The sequence below is a fragment of the Carcharodon carcharias genome, chromosome 19 (genome assembly GCF_017639515.1).
Source record: "Carcharodon carcharias isolate sCarCar2 chromosome 19, sCarCar2.pri, whole genome shotgun sequence".
NCBI lineage: Eukaryota > Metazoa > Chordata > Chondrichthyes > Lamniformes > Lamnidae > Carcharodon > Carcharodon carcharias.
Genome location: NC_054485.1, coordinates 20852896 through 20877895, shown reverse-complemented (window position 1 = coordinate 20877895; position 25000 = coordinate 20852896).

The window sequence follows — 25000 nt, the reverse complement described above, 5'->3', positions numbered from 1 at the left end:
AATCCAGAATCATACACAAAAACACGGAGAAACACATACACACACACCCAGAAACAGACACGCACACACACACCAATTAAAATCACACACACCCAGAAACACACTCACACACACACACACAAACACACACACAGAAACCCACACACGCACCCAGAAACCCACATACATACACACACGCAGAAACAAACACAAACCCAGAAACACACACACAAATACGGAGAAACACAAACACACATACATACAAAGACACAGAAACACACGACCAGAGAAGCATTCAACACAGGCCCAGAAACACGCACACACAAAGCAGAAACACACACACACAACCAGAAACACACATACACACACAGAAAAACACAAACACACCCACACACACACACCGAGAATCACAGACAAAAACACACACCCAGAAAGACACACACAAACACGCCAAGGAACAAACACACACACCAAGAAAAACACACAAACAACCAGAAACACACACACACACACCCAGAAACACACACACACACACAAACACTGACACAGCCTGAAGCACACACACACACATACACACACACACAGGAACCCACTCAAAGACACACACCCGGAAACACACACACACAGCCACAAACACACGCACACACCCAAACAGAAACACACACCCGCCGAGAAACACTCAAACACACTCCTGCCCTGAAGCACACACACACACACACATACAGAGTCAGAAACACACACAAGCACCCCCAGAAACACACAAACCCCCGCACACATACACACAAACACACACACACACACACACAGAAACACACACACAAACCTAGAAACTTACACCCAATCATGGAGAAACAGATACACACACACCAAAAAGCACACACACACACAGAAACAAACACAAACCTAGAAACATCCAGAAACGTAAACACACACCACCATCCAGACACATAAACACACACACACAACCAGAAACACACACACAGAAACACACGCACATACACACACACGCACACACCAAGAAACACACACAGACACAAACACACACACACACACACACACATACACATTCAGAAACACACACACACAGCCACTAACACACACAACCACACCCAGAAACATACACACCCCCAGACACATACACACACACACACAGAAACACATACACAAACCCAGAAACATTAACACAAACACGGAGAAACACACACACATACACACACCAAAAACACACACACTCACAGAAACAAACACACACCCAGAAACACACACACACCAGAATCACACACACACAATCAGAAACACACATAAACACACATATGCACACAAACACACACATACAGACACCGAGAATCACAGACACAAACATACACCCAGAAACACATACAGCCAGAAAAACACGCACACTACCAGAAACAACCTTATACACCCAGAAACAAACACAGTCACACATGCAAAGAAACAAACACACACGAACACACAGACAGAAACAAAGACACAAATACGGAGAAACAATCACACAGACACCCAGAAACACACACACAAACACACCCCCAGAAAAAAAACACAACACACACCCAGAAAGACGCACACACGCACCCAGAAACACACACACACCCAGAAACACACACACAAACACAGACCCAGAAACACACACACAAACACACACCAAGGAACAATCACACACACGCAGAAACACACACACACAACCAGAAACACACACACACACAAACGCAGAAACACACACACACACCCAGGAACACACACACACAACCAGAAACACACTTACACACTCAGAAACAAACACACAAACACACACACACACACACACACACACACAGAAACACATACACACACACACACAAACACACACACACACCCAGAAACAAACACACAAATACGGAGAAACAATCACACACACACCCAAAAACACACACACAAACACACATCCAGAAAAACACACAACACACACCCAGAAACACGCACAAACACACCCAGAAACACAGACACACTAAGAAACACACACAGAAACACACACCCAGAAAGACACACACAAACTCGCCAAGGAACAAACACACACATCAAGAAACACACACACACAACCAGAAACACACACACACACACCCAGAAATACACACATACACACACACTGACACAGCCAGAAGCACACACACAAACACACACACACACACACACAGACACACATACAGGAACCCAACCACAGCCACACTCCCAGAAACACACAGAAACACCCAGAAACAAACACACCCCCATTAATAAACACAGACACCCAGAAACCCACACACACAACCAGAAACACACAGACCCACCCAGAAACACACCCACCCACACACAGATACACACACACAGTACACACCCAGAAACACTCACACACAGCCAGAAACACACACAACCACACCCAGAAACACACACACCCCCAGACACACAGACACACACACACACAAATCCAGAAACATACACAAAAACACGGAGAAACACATACACACACCCAGAAACAGACATGCACACACACCAATAAAAAACACACACACCCAGAAGCATACACACACACACACACACACCAGAAACACAAACACACACCCAGAAACACACACACACACACACAGAAACACACATACATACACACACGCAGAAACACATACAAACCCAGAATCACACACACAAATACAGAGAAACACGCACACACATACACACACAGACACAGAAACACACAAACAGAGAAACACACAACACAGATCCAGAAACACGCACACACACAGCAGAAACGCACACACACAACCAGAAACACACATACACACACAGAAACACACAAACACACCAACCCACACACACACACAAACACACACACACATCGAGAATCACAGACACAAACACACACCCAGAAACACAAACACAAACACGCCAAAGAACAAACACACACATCAAGAAAAACACACACACAACCAGAAAAACACACACACACACACAGACACAGCCAGAAGCACACACACACACATACACATACACAGGAACCCACCCAAAGACACACACCCAGAAACACAGACACACCGAGAAACAAACACACACCCAGAAATAAACACAGACACCCAGAAACTCACACACACAACCAGAAGCACATATACAAACCCAGAAACACACCCACCCAGCACACAAACACATATACACACACACACACAAACACAGAAACACACACACAAATCGAGAAACATGCACACAAACATGGAGAAACACATACACTCACACCAAAAAACACACACACACAGAAACAAACACACATAACCAGAAACACACATACACACCCAGAAACACACACACCCAGCCACAAACACAGGCACACACCCAAACAGAAACAGACACCCGTCCAGAAACACTCAGACACACTTCTGACCTGAAGCACACACACACACACACACACACACACATACAGAGTCAGAAACACACACAACCACCCCCAGAAACACCCCCCCGCCCCACACACACACAGAAACACACACACAAACCCAGAAACATACACACAATCATGGAGAAACACATACACACATACCAAAAAGCACACACACATCCAGAAACAAACACACACCGAGAAACATCCAGAAACGTAGACACACACCACCATCTAGAAACATAAACACACACACACAACCAGAAACACACACACACACAGAAACCCACACACACACACACACACACACACACTCACACACACACGCACACCAAGAAACACACACAGACACAAACACACACACACACACACACACACACACACACATACACACTCAGGAACACACACACACAGCCACTAACACACAACCACACCCAGAAACATACACACCCCCAGACACATACACGCACACACACAGAAACACATGCACAAACCCAGAAACATTAACACAAACACAGAGAAACACATACACACAAACACACCAAAAAACACACACAATCACAGAAACAAACACACACCCAGAAACACACACAAACCAGAATCACACACACACAATCAGAAACACACATACACACACAGAAACACACAAACACACACACACGGACACCGAGAATCACAGACACAAACATACACCCAGAAATACACACACACCCAGAAAAACAAACACACTGCCAGAAACACACTTGCACACCCAGAAACAAACACAGTCACACATATACAGAAATACACAAACACCCAGAAAGAAAGACACAAATACGGAGAAACAATCACACAGACACCCAGAAACACAAACACAAACACACCCCCAGAAAAAAAACACAACACACACCCAGAAAGACGCACACATGCACCCAGAAACACACACACACCCACACATTCACACAGAAACCCATACACATACACACGCACAAACACACAACCAGACACAAACACACAAAATACGGAGAAACAATCACACACACACCCAGAAAAACACACAACACACATCCAGAAACACGCACACACACGCCCAGAAACACACACTCACTCAGAAACAAACACACAAATAGACGCCCAGAAACACACACACACACGCCGAGCAACAAACACACACACCAAGAAACACACACACACAACAAGAAACAAACACACACATGCCCAGAAACACACACACACACACACACACACTGACACAGCCAGAAACACACACACACACACACACACACACACACACACACACACAGGAACCCAACCACAGACACACACCCAGAAACACACAGACACACTGAGAAACAAACACACCACCGTTAACAAACACAGACACCCAGAAACTCACACACAAAACCATAAACAAACATACACACCCAGAAACAAACCCACCCACATACAGAACCACACACACATACACACACACAGTACACACTCAGAAACACTCACACACAGCCAGAAACACACACAACCATCCCCAGAAACACACACACCCACCCACACACAGACACACAGACACACACAAACACACACACACACACACGCACAAATCCAGAAACATACAAAAAAACACGGAGAAACACATATACACACATGCAGAAACAGACACGCACACACACACTAATTAAAAACACACACACACCCAGAAGCACACACACACAAACACACACACAAACACACACACACACACACCAGAAACACACAAACACACCCAGAAACACACACACAGACCCAGAAACACACATACATACACACACATAAACACACACAAACCCAGAAACACAGACACAAATACGGAGAAACACACACACACATACACACGCAGACACAGAAACACACAACCAGAGAAACACACAACAAAGACCCAGAAACACTCACACACACAGCAGAAACACACACACAACCAGAAACACACAGAAACACACAAACACACCCACACACACACCGAGAATCACAGACACAAACACACACCCCGAAACACAGACACAAACACGCCAAGGAAAAAACACACACACCCAGAAACACACAGACTCACCGAGAAACAAACACATCCCAGAAATAAACACAGACACCCAGAAACTCATACACACAACCAGAAACACGCATACAAACACAGAAACACACACACCCACACACAAAAACAAACACATATACACACACATACACACTCAGAAACACTCACACACAGCCAGAAACACACACAACCACCCCCAGAAACACACACCCCCCCGACACACAGACACACACACACACACACACACCGAAACACACACACAAATCGAGAAACATACACACAAACACGGAGAAAAACATACACACACACCAAATAAAACACACACACAGAAACAAACCCACACAACCAGAAACATACATACACACCCAGAAACACACACACCCAGCCACAAACACACGCACACACCCAAACAGAAACACACACCCGCCCAGAAACACTCAAACACACTCCTGCCCTGAAGCACACACACACACACACACACAAACACATACAGAGTCAGAAACACACACAAGCACCTTCAGAAACACAGAAACCCCCACACACATACACACACACACACACACACACACACACACACACACACACACAGAAACTCACACACAAACCCAGAAACTTACACCCAATCATGGAGAAACACATACACACACACCAAAAAGCACACACACACCCAGAAACAAACACACACCCAGAAGCATCCAGAAACGTAAAGACACACCACCATCCAGACACATAAACACACACAACCAGAAACACACACACACAGAAACACACGCACACACACACACACACACCAAGAAAAACACACACAGAAACAAACACACACACACACACACACATACACACTCAGAAACACACACACACAGCCACTAACACACACAACCACACCCAGAAACATACACACTCCCAGACACATACACGCACACACACAGAAACACACACACTCACAGAAACAAACACACACCCAGAAACACACACACACCAGAATCACACACACACAATCAGAATCACACATACACACACACATGCACACACACACATACAGACACCGAGAATCACAGACACAAACATACACCCAGAAACACACACACAGCCAGAAAAACACACACACTACCAGAAACAACCTTATACACCCAGAAACAAACACAGTCACACATACACAGAAACACACACACACGAACACACAGACAGAAACAAAGACACAAATAAGGAGAAACAATCACACAGACACCCAGAAACACACACACAAACACACCCCCAGAAAAAAACACAACACACACCCAGAAAGACGCACACACGCACCCAGAAACACACACACAAACAAAGACCCAGAAACACACAAACAAGCACACACCAAGGAACAATCACACACACGCAGAAACACACACACAACCAGAAACACACACACACACACACCCAGAAACACGCACACACACCCAGGAACACAAACACGCAACCAGAAACACACTTACACACCCAGAAACAAATTCACAAACACACACACACACACACACGCACACACACATACAGACAGAAACACATACACACACACACACAAACAGACACACACACAGACACAAACACACAAATACGGAGAAACAATCACACACACACCCAGAAACACACACACAAACACACACACAGAAAAACACACGCAAACACCCCAAGAAAAAAACACACACACCAAGAAACACACACACACACCCAGAAACACACACACACACACACACACACTGACACAGCCAGAAGCACACACACACACACACACACACACACACACACACCCACAGACACACACACAGGAACCCAACCACAGACACACTCCCAGAAACACACAGAAACACCGAGAAACAAACACACACCCATTAATAAACACAGACACCCAGAAACTCACACATACAACCAGAAACACACATACACACCCAGAAACACACCCACCCACACACAGATACACACACACATACACACACACAGTACACACTCAGAAACACTCACACACAGCCAGAAACACACACAACCACACCCAGAAACACACACACCCCCAGACACACAGACACACAGACACACACACACACACAAATCCAGAAACATACACAAAAACACGGAGAAACACATACACACACACCCAGAAACAGACACGCACACACACACCAATAAAAAACACACACACCCAGAAACATACACACACACACACACACACACACAAACAGAAACACAAACACACACCCAGAAACACACACACACACAGAAACACACATACATACACACACGCAGAAACACACACAAACCCAGAATCACACACACAAATACAGAGAAACACGCACACACATACACACACAGACACAGAAACACACAAACAGAGAAACACACAGCACAGACCCAGAAACACGCACACACACAGCAGAAACACACACACACAACCAGAAACACACATACACACACAGAAACGCACAAACACACCCACCCACACACACACACAAACACACACACACACCGAGAATCACAGACACAAACACACACCCAGAAACACACACACAAACACTCCAAAGAAAAAACACACACACCAAGAAAAACACACACACAACCAGAAAAACACACACACACACACACACTGAAACACACACACACACACACACACAGACACAGCCAGAAGCATACACACACACATAGGAACCCACCCAAAGACACACACCCAGAAACACACAGACACACCGAGAAACAAACACACCCCCAGAAATAAACACAGACACCCAGAAACTCACACACACACCAGAAACACATACACAAACCCAGAAGCACACCCACCCACACACAAACACATATACACACACACACACACAAACAAACACACACACAAATCGAGAAACATACAAACAAACACGGAGAATCACATACACACACACCAAAAAACACACACACACAGAAGCAAACACACACAACCAGAAACATACATACACACCCAGAAACACACACACCCAGCCACAAACACAGGCACACACCGAAACAGAAACAGACACCCGTCCAGAAACACTCAAACACACTCCTGACCTGAAGCACACACACACACACGCACATACAGAGTCCGAAACACACACAACCACCCCCAGAAACACAGCCCCCACACACACATACACACACACACACACACACACACAGAAACACACACACAGACCCAGAAACACACATACATACACACACATAAACACACACAAACCCAGAAACACAGACACAAATACGGAGAAACACACACACACATACACACGCAGACACAGAAACACACAACCAGAGAAACACACAACAAAGACCCAGAAACACTCACACACACAGCAGAAACACACACACAACCAGAAACACACAGAAACACACAAACACACCCACACACACACCGAGAATCACAGACACAAACACACACCCCGAAACACAGACACAAACACGCCAAGGAAAAAACACACACACCCAGAAACACACAGACTCACCGAGAAACAAACACATCCCAGAAATAAACACAGACACCCAGAAACTCATACACACAACCAGAAACACGCATACAAACACAGAAACACACACACCCACACACAAAAACAAACACATATACACACACATACACACTCAGAAACACTCACACACAGCCAGAAACACACACAACCACCCCCAGAAACACACACCCCCCCGACACACAGACACACACACACACACACCGAAACACACACACAAATCGAGAAACATACACACAAACACGGAGAAAAACATACACACACACCAAATAAAACACACACACAGAAACAAACCCACACAACCAGAAACATACATACACACCCAGAAACACACACACCCAGCCACAAACACACGCACACACCCAAACAGAAACACACACCCGCCCAGAAACACTCAAACACACTCCTGCCCTGAAGCACACACACACACACACACACAAACACATACAGAGTCAGAAACACACACAAGCACACACCACACACACAGAACACTCACACAAACCCGAAACATAACAAAAACATTGGAGAAACACCTACACACATAGCAAAACGCACACACATATCCAGAAACAAACACACACCCAGAAACATCCAGAAACGTAGACACACACCCCCATCTAGAAACATAAACACACACACACGCACAACCAGAAACGCACATGCACACAGAAACTCTCACACACACACACACACACACACGCACACCAAGAAACACACACACAGACACAAACACACACACACACACACACACACACAGACACACACATACACACTCAGAAACACACACACACAGCCACCAGCACACACAACCACACCCAGAAACATACACACCCCCAGACACATACACTCACACACACAGAAACACATACACAAACCCAGAAACATTAAAACAAACATGGAGAAACACATACACACACACACACCCAGAAACACACACAAACCAGAATCACACACACACAATCAGAAACACACATACACACACAGAAACACACATACACACACAAACAGACACCGAGAATCACAGAAACAAACATACACCCAGAAATACACACACACCCAGAAAAACACACACACTACCAGAAACACACTTGCACACCCAGAAACAAACACAGTCACACATATACAGAAATACACACACACCCAGAAAGAAAGACACAAATACGGAGAAACAATCACACAGACACCCAGAAACACAAACACAAACACACCCCCAGAAAAAAAACACAACACACACCCAGAAAGACGCACACATGCACCCAGAAACACACACACACCCACACATACACACAGTAACCCATACACATACATACGCACAAACACACAACCAGACACAAACACACAAATACGGAGAAACAATCACACACACACCCAGAAACACACACACAAACACACACCCAGAAAAACGCACAACACACATCCAGAAACACGCACACACACTCCCAGAAACACACACTCACTCAGAAACACACACACAAATAGACACCCAGAAACACAAACACACACACGCCAAGGAACAAACACACACACCAAGAAACACATACACACAACAAGAAACAAACACACACACTCCCAGGAACACACACACACACACACTGACACAGCCAGAAGCACACACACACACACACACACACACACACACACACACACACAAACAGGAACCCAACCACAGACACACACCCAGAAACACACAGACACACCGAGAAACAAACACAACCCCATTAACAAACACAGACACCCAGAAACTTACACACAAAACCAGAAACAAACATACACACCCAGAAACAAACCCACCCACACACAGAAACACACACACATACACACACACACCACCAGAAACACAGACACATACACACACACACACAAAAACACACACACAAATCGAGAAACATACACACATACACGGAGAAACACATACACACACACCAAAAAAAAACACACACACAGAAACAAACACACACAACCAGAAACATACATACACACCCAGAAACACACACACCCAGCCACAAACACACACCGAAACAGAAAAACACACCCGCCCAGAAACATTCAAACACACTCCTGCCCTGAAGCACACACGCGCGCACACACACACACACACACACACACATACAGAGTCAGAAACACACACAACCACCCCCAGAAACACCTCCCCACACACATACACACACACACAACCAGAAACACACACACAAACCCAGAAACATACACACAATCATGGAGAAACACACACACACACACCAAAAAGCACACACACACACACCCAGAAACAGACACGCACACACACACCAACTAAAATCACACACACCCAGAAACACACTCACACACACACACACACACACACACACACCAGAAACACACACACACACACACCCAGAAACACACACACACACACCCAGAAACACACATACATACACACACGCAGAAACAAACACAAACCCAGAAACACACACACAAATACACAGAAACAGAAACACACAACCAGAGAAACATACAACACAGACCCAGAAACACGCACACACACAGCAGAAACACACACACACAACCAGAAACACACATACACACACAGAAAAACACAAACACACCCACACACCCAAACAGAAACACATACCCGCCCAGAAACACTCAAACAAACTCCTGCCCTGAAGCACACACACACACACACACACACACACACACACGCACACACACACATATAGAGTCAGAAACACACACAACCACCCCCAGAAACACCCCCCCCACACACACATACACAAAAACACACACACACACAACCAGAAACACACACACACACCCAGAAACAAACACACACCCAGAAACATCCAGAAACGTAAACACAAACCACCATCCAGACACATAAACACACACACACACCCAGAAACAAACACGCACACACACACCAATTAAAATCACACACACCCAGAAACACACTCACACACACACACACACACACACACACACACACAGACAGACACACACACACCAGAAACACTCACACACACACCATGAAACACACACACACACACACAGAAACACACATACATACACACATGCAGAAACACACACAAAACCAGAAACACACACACAAATATGGAGAAACACAAACACACATACATACACAGACACAGAAACACGCAATCCGAGAAACATACAACACAGACCCAGAAACATGCACACACACAGCAGAAACACACACACACAACCAGAAACACACATACACACACAGAAAAACACAAACACACCCACACACACACACCGCGAATCACAGACACAAACACACACCCAGAAACACAGAAACAAACACGCCAAGGAACAAACACACACACCAAGAAAAACACACACACAAACAGAAACAAACACACACACACAGAAACACACACACACACACACTGACACAGCCTGAAGCACACACACACACATACACATACAAAGGAACCCACCCAAAGACACACACCCAGAAACACACAGACACACTGAGAAACAAACACACCCACAGAAATAAACACAGACACCTAGAAACTCACACACACAACCAGAAACACACATACAAACCCAGAAACACACCCACCCACACACAGAAACAAACACATATACACACACATACACACTCAGAAACACTCACACACAGCCAGAAACACACCCAACCACTTTCAGAAACACACACACCCCCAGACACACACACACACACACACACACACACAGAATCACACACACAAATCGAGAAACAATCACACAAACACGGAGAAACACATACACACACACACCAAAAAAAAACACACACAGAAACAAACACACACAACCAGAAACACACATACACACCCGGAAACACACACACCCAGCCACAAAAACACGCACACACCCAAACAGATACAGACACCCGCCCAGAAACACTCAAAGACACTCCTGCCCTGAAGCACACACACACACACACACATACAGAGTCAGAAACACACACAAGCACCCCCAGAAACACACACAACCCACACACACATACACAGGCACACACACACACACACACAGAAACACACACACAAACCCAGAAACTTACACCCAATCATGGAGAAACACATACACACACACCAAAAAGCACACATACACCCAGAAACATCCAGAAACGTAAACACACACCACCATCCAGACACATAAACACACACACACAACCAGAAACACGCACACACAGAAACACACGCACACACACACACACACACACTCACACGCACACCAAGAAACACACACAAAAACACACACTCACACACACACACACATACACACTCAGAAACACACACACACAGCCACTAACACACACAACCACACCCAGAAACATACACACCCCCAGACACATACACGCACACACACCGAAACACATACACAAACCCAGAAACATTAACACAAACACGGAGAAACACATACACAAACACACACCAAAAACACACACACTCACAGAAACAAACACTCACCCAGAAACACACACACACCAGAATCACACACACACAATCAGAAACATACATACACACACACATGCACACAAACACACACATACAGACACCGAGAATCACAGACACAAACATACACCCAGAAACACACACACAGCCAGAAAAACACACACACTACCAGAAACACACTTACACACCAAGAAACAAACACAGTCACACATACACAGAAACACACACACACGCACACACAGTCAGAAACAAAGACACAAATAAGGAGAAACAATCACACAGACACCCAGAAACACACACACAAACACACCCCCAGAAAAAAAAACACAACACACACCCAGAAACACACACACAAAAACTGACCCAGAAACACGCACACAAACACACACCAGGGAACAATCACACACACGCAGAAACACACACACACACAACCAGAAACACACACACACACCACCCCCCCAGAAAAACACACACACACCCAGGAACACACACACGCCACCAGAAACACACTTACACACCCAGAAACAAACACACACACACACACACACACACAAACAGAAACACATACACACACACACACAAACACACACACACACAGACACAAACACACAAATACGGAGAAACAATCACACACACACCCAGAAACAGACACACAAACACACACCCAGAAAAACACACACACACACACAGACACAAACACACAAATACGGAGAAACAATCACACACACACCCAGAACCACACACACCAACACCCAGAAACACGCACACACTAAGAAACACACACAGAAACACACACCCAGAAAGACACATGCAAACAAGCCAAGGAACAAACACACACACCAAGAAACACACACACACAACCAGAAACACACACACACACAACCAGAAACTCACACACACACACACACACTGACACAGCCAGAAGCACGCACACACACACACACACACACATACACACACACACACACACACACACACAGACACACACACAGGAACCCAACCACAGACACACTCCCAGAAACACAGAGAAACGCCCAGAAACAAACACCCCCCATTAATAAACACAGACACCCAGAAACTCACACACACAACCAGAAACACACATACACACCCAGAATTACACCCACCCACACACAGATACACACACACATACACACACACAGTACACACTCAGAAACACTCACACACAGCCAGAAACACACACAACCACACCCAGAAACACACACACCCCCAGGCACACACACACACACACAAATCCAGAAACATACACAAAAACACGGAGAAACACATACACACACACCCAGAAACAGACACGCACACACACACCAATAAAAAACACACACACCCAGAAACATACACACACACACACACACACAACAGAAACACAAACACACACCCAGAAACACACACACACACACACACAGAAACACACATACATACACACACGCAGAAACACACACAAACCCAGAATCACACATACAAATACAGAGAAACACGCACACACATACACACACGGACACAGAAACACACAGAGAAACACACAACACAGACCTAGAAACACGCACACACACAGCAGAAACAAACACACACAACCAGAAACACACATACACACAGAAACACACAAACACACCAACCCCCACACACACACAAACACACACACACACCGAGAATCACAGACACAAACACACACCCAAAAACACACACACAAACACTCCAAGGAACAAACACACACACCAAGAAAAACACACACACAACTAGAAAAACACACACACACACACAGAAACACACACACACACACACAGACACAGCCAGAAGCACACACACACACATACACACACACAGGAACCCACCCAAAGACACGCACCCAGAAACACACAGGCACACCGAGAAACAAAAACACCCCCAGAAATAAACACAGACACCCAGAAACTCACACACACAACCAGAAACACATATACAAACTCAGAAACACACCCACCCACAAACAAACACACATACACACACACACACAAACACAGAAACACACACACAAATCGAGAAACATGCACACAAACACGGAGAAACACATACACACACACCAAAAAACACACACACACAGAAACAAACACACACAACCAGAAACACACATACACACCCAGAAACACACACACCCAGCCACAAACACAGGCACACACCCAAACAGAAACAGACACTCGTCCAGAAACACTCAAACACACTCCTGACCTGAAGCACACACACACACACACACACACACACACACAGAGTCAGAAACACACACAACCACCCCCAGAAACACACCCCCCCGCACACACATACACACACACACACACACACACACACAGAAACACACACACAAACCCAGAAACATACACACAATCATGGAGAAACAAATACACACATACCAAAAAGCACACACACATCCAGAAACAAACACACACCCAAAAATATCCAGAAACGTAGACACACACCACCATCTAGAAACATAAACACACACACACAACCAGAAACACACACACACAGAAACTCACACACACACACAAACACACGCACACCAAGAAACACGCACACAGACACAAACACACACACACACACACACACACACACACACATACACACAGAAACACACACACACAGCCACTAACACACACAACCACACCCAGAAACATACACACCCCCAGACACATACACGCACACACACACAGAAACACATACACAAACCCAGAAACATTAACACAAACACGGAGAAACACATACACAAACACACAGCAAAAAACACACACAATCACAGAAACAAAAAGACACCCAGAAACACACACAAACCAGAATCACACACACACAATCAGAAACACACATACACACACAGAAACACACAAACACACACACACAGACACCGAGAATCACAGACACAAACATACACCCAGAAATACACACACACCCAGAAAAACACACACACTACCAGAAACACACTTGCACACCCAGAAACAAACACAGTCACACATATACAGAAATACACACACACCCAGAAAGAAAGAAACAAATACGGAGAAACAATCACACAGACACCCAGAAACACACACACAAACACACCCCCAGAAAAAAAACACAACACACACCCAGAAAGACGCAGACATGCACACCGAAACACACACACACCCACACATACACACAGAAAAAAATACACATACACACGCACAAACACACACACACACAGAAACACACACACAAACCCAGAAACATACACACAATCATGGAGAAACAAATACACACATACCAAAAAGCACACACACATCCAGAAACAAACACACACCCAAAAATATCCAGAAACGTAGACACACACCACCATCTAGAAACATAAACACACACACAAAACCAGAAACACACACACACAGAAACTCACACACACACACAAACACACGCACACCAAGAAACACGCACACAGACACAAACACACACACACACACACACACACACATACACACAGAAACACACACACACAGCCACTAACACACACAACCACACCCAGAAACATACACACCCCCAGACACATACACGCACACACACACAGAAACACATACACAAACCCAGAAACATTAACACAAACACGGAGAAACACATACACAAACACACAGCAAAAAACACACACAATCACAGAAACAAAAAGACACCCAGAAACACACACAAACCAGAATCACACACACACAATCAGAAACACACATACACACACAGAAACACACAAACACACACACACAGACACCGAGAATCACAGACACAAACATACACCCAGAAATACACACACACCCAGAAAAACACACACACTACCAGAAACACACTTGCACACCCAGAAACAAACACAGTCACACATATACAGAAATACACACACACCCAGAAAGAAAGAAACAAATACGGAGAAACAATCACACAGACACCCAGAAACACACACACAAACACACCCCCAGAAAAAAAACACAACACACACCCAGAAAGACGCAGACATGCACCCCGAAACACACACACACCCACACATACACACAGAAAAAAATACACATACACACGCACAAACACACAACCAGACACAAACACACAAATACGGAGAAACAATCACACAGACACCCAGAAACACACACATAAACACACCCCCAGAAAATAAATACACAACACACACCCAGAAAGACGCAGACATGCACCCAGAAACACACACACACCCACACATACACACAGAAACAAATACACATACACACACACAAACACACACCCAGAAAAACACACAACACACATCCAGAAACACGCACACACACACCCAGAAACACACAATCACTCAGAAACACACACACAAATAGACACCCAGAAACACACACACACACACACACACACACACACACACACACAGACACAGCCAGAAGCACACACACACACACACACACACACAGACAATCAAACAGGAACCCAACCACAGACACACACCCAGAAACACACAGACACACCGAGAAACAAACACACCCCCATTAACAAACACAGACACCAAGAAACACACACACACAACCAGAAACACACACACACACAACCAGAAACTCACACACACACACACTGACACAGCCAGACGCACGCACACACACACACACATACACACACACACACACACACACACACACACACAGACACACACACAGGAACCCAACCACAGACACACTCCCAGAAACACAGAGAAACACCCAGAAACAAACACCGCCCCATTAATAAACACAGACACCCAGAAACTCACACACACAACCAGAAACACACATACACACCCAGAATTACACCCACCCACACACAGATACACACACACATACACACACACAGTACACTCTCAGAAACACTCACACACAGCCAGATACACACACAACCACACCCAGAAACACACACACCCCCAGGCCCACAGACACACACACACACAAATCCAGAAACATACACAAAAACACGGAGAAACACATACACACACACCCAGAAACAGACACGCACACACACCAATAAAAAACACACACACCCAGAAACATACACACACACACACACACACACACAACAGAAACACAAACACACACCCAGAAACACACACACACACACACACACACACACAGAAACACACATACATACACACACGCAGAAAAACACACAAACCCTGAATCACACACAGAAATACAGAGAAACATGCACACACCTACACACACAGACACAGAAACACACAAACAGAGAAACACACAACACAGACCCAGAAACACGCACACACACAGCAGAAACACACACACACAACCAGAAACACACAAACACACACAGAAACACACAAACACACCAACCCACACACACACACAAACACACACACACACCGAGAATCACAGACACAAACACACACCCAGAAACACACACACAAACACTCCAAGGAACAAACTCACACACCAAGATAAACACACACACAACCAGAAAAACACACACACACACACACACAGAAACACGCACACACACACACAGACACAGCCAGAAGCACACACACACATACACACACACAGGAACCCACGCAAAGACACACACCCAGAAGCACACAGGCACACCGAGAAACAAACACACCCCCAGAAATAAACACAGACACCCAGAAACTCACACACACAACCAGAAACACATATACAAACCCAGAAACACACCCACCCACACACAAACACATATACACACACACACACACAAACACAGAAACACATACACAAATCGAGAAACATGCACACAAACATGGAGAAACACATACACACACACCAAAAAACACACACACACAGAAACAAACACACACAACCAGAAACACACATACACACCCAGAAACACACACACCCAGCCACAAACACAGGCACACACCCAAACAGAAACAGACACCCGTCCAGAAACACTCAAACACACTCCTGACCTGAAGCACACACACACACACACACACACACACATACAGAGTCAGAAACACACACAACCACCCCCAGAAACACACCCCCCGCACACATATACACACACACACACACACACACACAGAAACACACACACAAACCCAGAAACATACACACAATCATGGAGAAACAAATACACACATACCAAAAAGCACACACACATCCCGAAACAAACACACACCCAAAAATATCCAGAAACGTAGACACACACCACCATCTAGAAACATAAACACACACACACAACAAGAAACACACACACAGAAACTCACACAGACACACAAACACACGCACACCAAGAAACACACACACAGACACAAACACACACACACACACACACACACATACACACAGAAACACACACACACAGCCACTAACACACACAACCACACCCAGAAACATACACACCCCCAGACACATACACGCACACACACACAGAAACACATACACAAACCCAGAAACATTAACACAAACACGGAGAAACACATACACAAACACACAGCAAAAAACACACACAATCACAGAAACAAAAAGACACCCAGAAACACACACAAACCAGAATCACACACACACAATCAGAAACACACATACACACACAGAAACACACAAACACACACACACAGACACCGAGAATCACAGACACAAACATACACCCAGAAATACACACACACCCAGAAAAACACACACACTACCAGAAACACACTTGCACACCCAGAAACAAACACAGTCACACATATACAGAAATACACACACACCCAGAAAGAAAGAAACAAATACGGAGAAACAATCACACAGACACCCAGAAACACACACACAAACACACCCCCAGAAAAAAAAACACAACACACACCCAGAAAGACGCAGACATGCACCCAGAAACAAACACACACCCACACATACACACAGAAAAAAATACACATACACACGCACAAACACACAACCAGACACAAACACACAAATACGGAGAAACAATCACACAGACACCCAGAAACACACACACAAACACACCCCCAGAAAAAAAATACACAACACACACCCAGAAAGATGCAGACATGCACCCAGAAACACACACACACCCACACATACACACAGAAACAAATACACATACACACACACAAACACACACCCAGAAAAACACACAACACACATCCAGAAACACGCACACACACACCCAGAAACACACAATCACTCAGAAACACACACACAAATAGACACCCAGAAACACACACACACACTGACACAGCCAGAATCACACACACACACACACACACACACAGACAAACAAACAGGAACCCAACCACAGACACACACCCAGAAACACACAGACACACCGAGAAACAAACACACCCCCATTAACAAACACAGACACCCAGAAACTCACACACAAAACCAGAAACAAACATACACACCCAGAAACAAACCCACCCACACACAGAAACACACACACATAAACACACACAGTACACACTCAGAAACACTCACACACAGCCAGAAACACACACAACCATCCCCAGAAACACACACACCCCCACACGCACAGACACACAGACACACACACACACACACACACACACACAAATCCAGAAGCATACAAAAAAACACGGAGAAACACATATACACATATGCAGAAACAGACACGCACACACACACCAATTAAAAACACACACACCCAGAAACACACACACACAAACACACACACAAACACACACACACACAAACACACACACACCAGAAACACACACACACACCCAGAAACACACACACACACAGAAACACACATACATACACACACGCAGAAACAAACACAAAACCAGAAACACAGAAACAAATACAGAGAAAAACAGACACACATACACACACAGAAACAGAAACACACAACCAGAGAAACACGCAACACAGACCCAGAAACAATCACACACACAGCAGAAACACACACACACAACCAGAAACACACATACACACACAGAAACACACAAACACACCCACACACACACCGAGAATCACAGAAACAAACACACACCCAGAAACATAGACACAAACACGCCAATTAACAAACACGCACACCAAGAAAAACACACACACAACCAGAAACACCCACACTGACACAGCCAGAAGCACACACATACACATACACACACAAAGGAACCCACCCAAAGACACACACCCAGAAACACACAGACACACCGAGAAACAAACACCCCCCCAGAAATAAACACAGACTCCCAGAAACTCACACACACAACCAGAAACACACATACAAATCCAGAAACACACCCACCCACACACTTAAACAAACACATATACACACACATACACACTCAGAAACACTCACACACAGCCAGAAACACACACAACCACCCCCAGAAACACACACACCCCCAGACACACAGACACACACACACACACACACACACAGACGCACACACACAGAAACACACACATTATTTGAGAAACATACACACAAACACGGAGAAACACACCAAAAAAAGCACACACACAGAAACAAACACACACAACCAGAAACGCACATACACACCCAGAAACACACACACCCAGACACAAACACACGCACACACCCAAACAGAAACACACACCCGCCCAGAAACACTCAAACACACTCCTGCCCTGAAGCACACACACACACACACACACACACACACATACAGAAACAGAAACACACACAACCACCCCAAGAAACACAACTCCCCCCACACACATACACACAAACACACATACACACACAAAGGAACCCACCCAAAGACACACACCCAGAAACACACAGACACACCGAGAAACAAACACCCCCCCAAAAATAAACACAGACACCCAGAAACTCACACACACAACCAGAAACACACATGCAAACCCAGAAACACACCCACCCACACACTTAAACAAACACATATACACACTCATAAACACTCAGAAACACTCACACACAGCCAGAAACACACACAACCACCCCCAGAAACACACACACCCCCAGACACACAGACACACACACACACACACAGACACACACACACAGAAACACACAGACACACCGAGAAACAAACACCCTCCCAAAAATAAACACAGACACCCAGAAACTCACACACACAACCAGAAACACACATGCAAACCCAGAAACACACCCACCCACACACTTAAACAAACACATATACACACTCATAAACACTCAGAAACACTCACACACAGCCAGAAACACACACAACCACCCCCAGAAACACACACACCCCCAGACACACAGACACACACACACACACACAGACACACACACACAGAAACACACACACTATTTGAGAAACATACACACAAACACGGAGAAACACACCAAAAAAAGCACACACACAGAAACAAACTCACACAACCAGAAACGCACATACACACCCAGAAACACACACACCCAGCCACAAACGCACGCACACACCCAAACAGAAACACACACCCGCCCAGAAACACTCAAACACACTCCTGCACTGAAGCACACACACACACACACACACACACACACATACAGAAACAGAAACACACACAACCACCCCCAGAAACACACCTCCCCCCACACACATACACACAAACACACATACACACACAAAGGAACCCACCCAAAGACACACACCCAGAAACACACAGACACACCGAGAAACAAACACCCCCCCAGAAATAAACACAGACACCCAGAAACTCACACACACAACCAGAAACACACATGCAAACCCAGTAACACACCCACCCACACACTTAAACAAACACATATACACACACATACACACTCAGAAACACTCACACACAGCCAGAAACACACACAACCACCCCCAGAAACACACACACCCCCAGACACACAGACAAACGCACACACACACAGACACACACACACAGAAACACGCACACTATTTGAGAAACATACACACAAACACGGAGAAACACACCAAAAAAAGCACACACACAGAAACAAACACACACAACCAGAAACGCACATACACACCCAGAAACACACACACCCAGACACAAACACACGCACACACCCAAACAGAAACACACACCCGCCCAGAAACACTCAAACACACTCCTGCCCTGAAGCACACACACACACACACACACACACATACAGAAACAGAAACACACACAACCACCCCAAGAAACACAACTCCCCCCACACACATACACACAAACACACATACACACACAAAGGAACCCACCCAAAGACACACACCCAGAAACACACAGACACACCGAGAAACAAACACCCCCCCAAAAATAAACACAGACACCCAGAAACTCACACACACAACCAGAAACACACATGCAAACCCAGAAACACACCCACCCACACACTTAAACAAACACATATACACACTCATAAACACTCAGAAACACTCACACACAGCCAGAAACACACACAACCAGCCCCAGAAACACACACACCCGCAGACACACAGACACACACACACACACACAGACACACACACACAGAAACACACAGACACACCGAGAAACAAACACCCCCCCAAAAATAAACACAGACACCAGAAACTCACACACACAACCAGAAACACACATGCAAACCCAGAAACACACCCACCCACACACTTAAACAAACACATATACACACTCATAAACACTCATAAACACTCACACACAGCCAGAAACACACACAACCACCCCCAGAAACACACACACCCCCAGACACACAGACACACACACACACACACAGACACACACACACAGAAACACACACACTATTTGAGAAACATACACACAAACACGGAGAAACACACCAAAAAAAGCACACACACAGAAACAAACTCACACAACCAGAAACGCACATACACACCCAGAAACACACACACCCAGCCACAAACGCACGCACACACCCAAACAGAAACACACACCCGCCCAGAAACACTCAAACACACTCCTGCCCTGAAGCACACACACACACACACACACACACACACATAGAGAAACAGAAACACACACAACCACCCCCAGAAATACACCTCCCCGCACACACATACACACAAACACACATACACACACAAAGGAACCCACCCAAAGACACACACCCAGAAACACACAGACACACCGAGAAACAAACACCCCCCCAGAAATAAACACAGACACCCAGAAACTCACACACACAACCAGAAACACACATGCAAACCCAGAAACACACCCACCCACACACTTAAACAAACACATATACACACACATACACACTCAGAAACACTCACACACAGCCAGAAACACACACAACCACCCCCAGAAACACACACACACCCAGACACACAGACAAACGCACACACACACAGACACACACACACAGAAACACGCACACTATTTGAGAAACATACACACAAACACGGAGAAACACACCAAAAAAAGCACACACACAGAAACAAATACACACAACCAGAAACACACATACACACCCAGAAACACACACACCCAGTCACAAACACACGCACACACCCAAACAGAAACACAAACCCGCCCAGAAACACTCAAACACACTCCTGCACTGAAGCACACACACACACACACACACATATACAGAAACAGAAACACACACAACCACCCCCAGAAACACACCTCCCCCCACACACATACACACAAACACACATACACACACAAAGGAACCCACCCAAAGACACACACCCAGAAAAACACAGACACACCGAGAAACAAACACCCCCCCA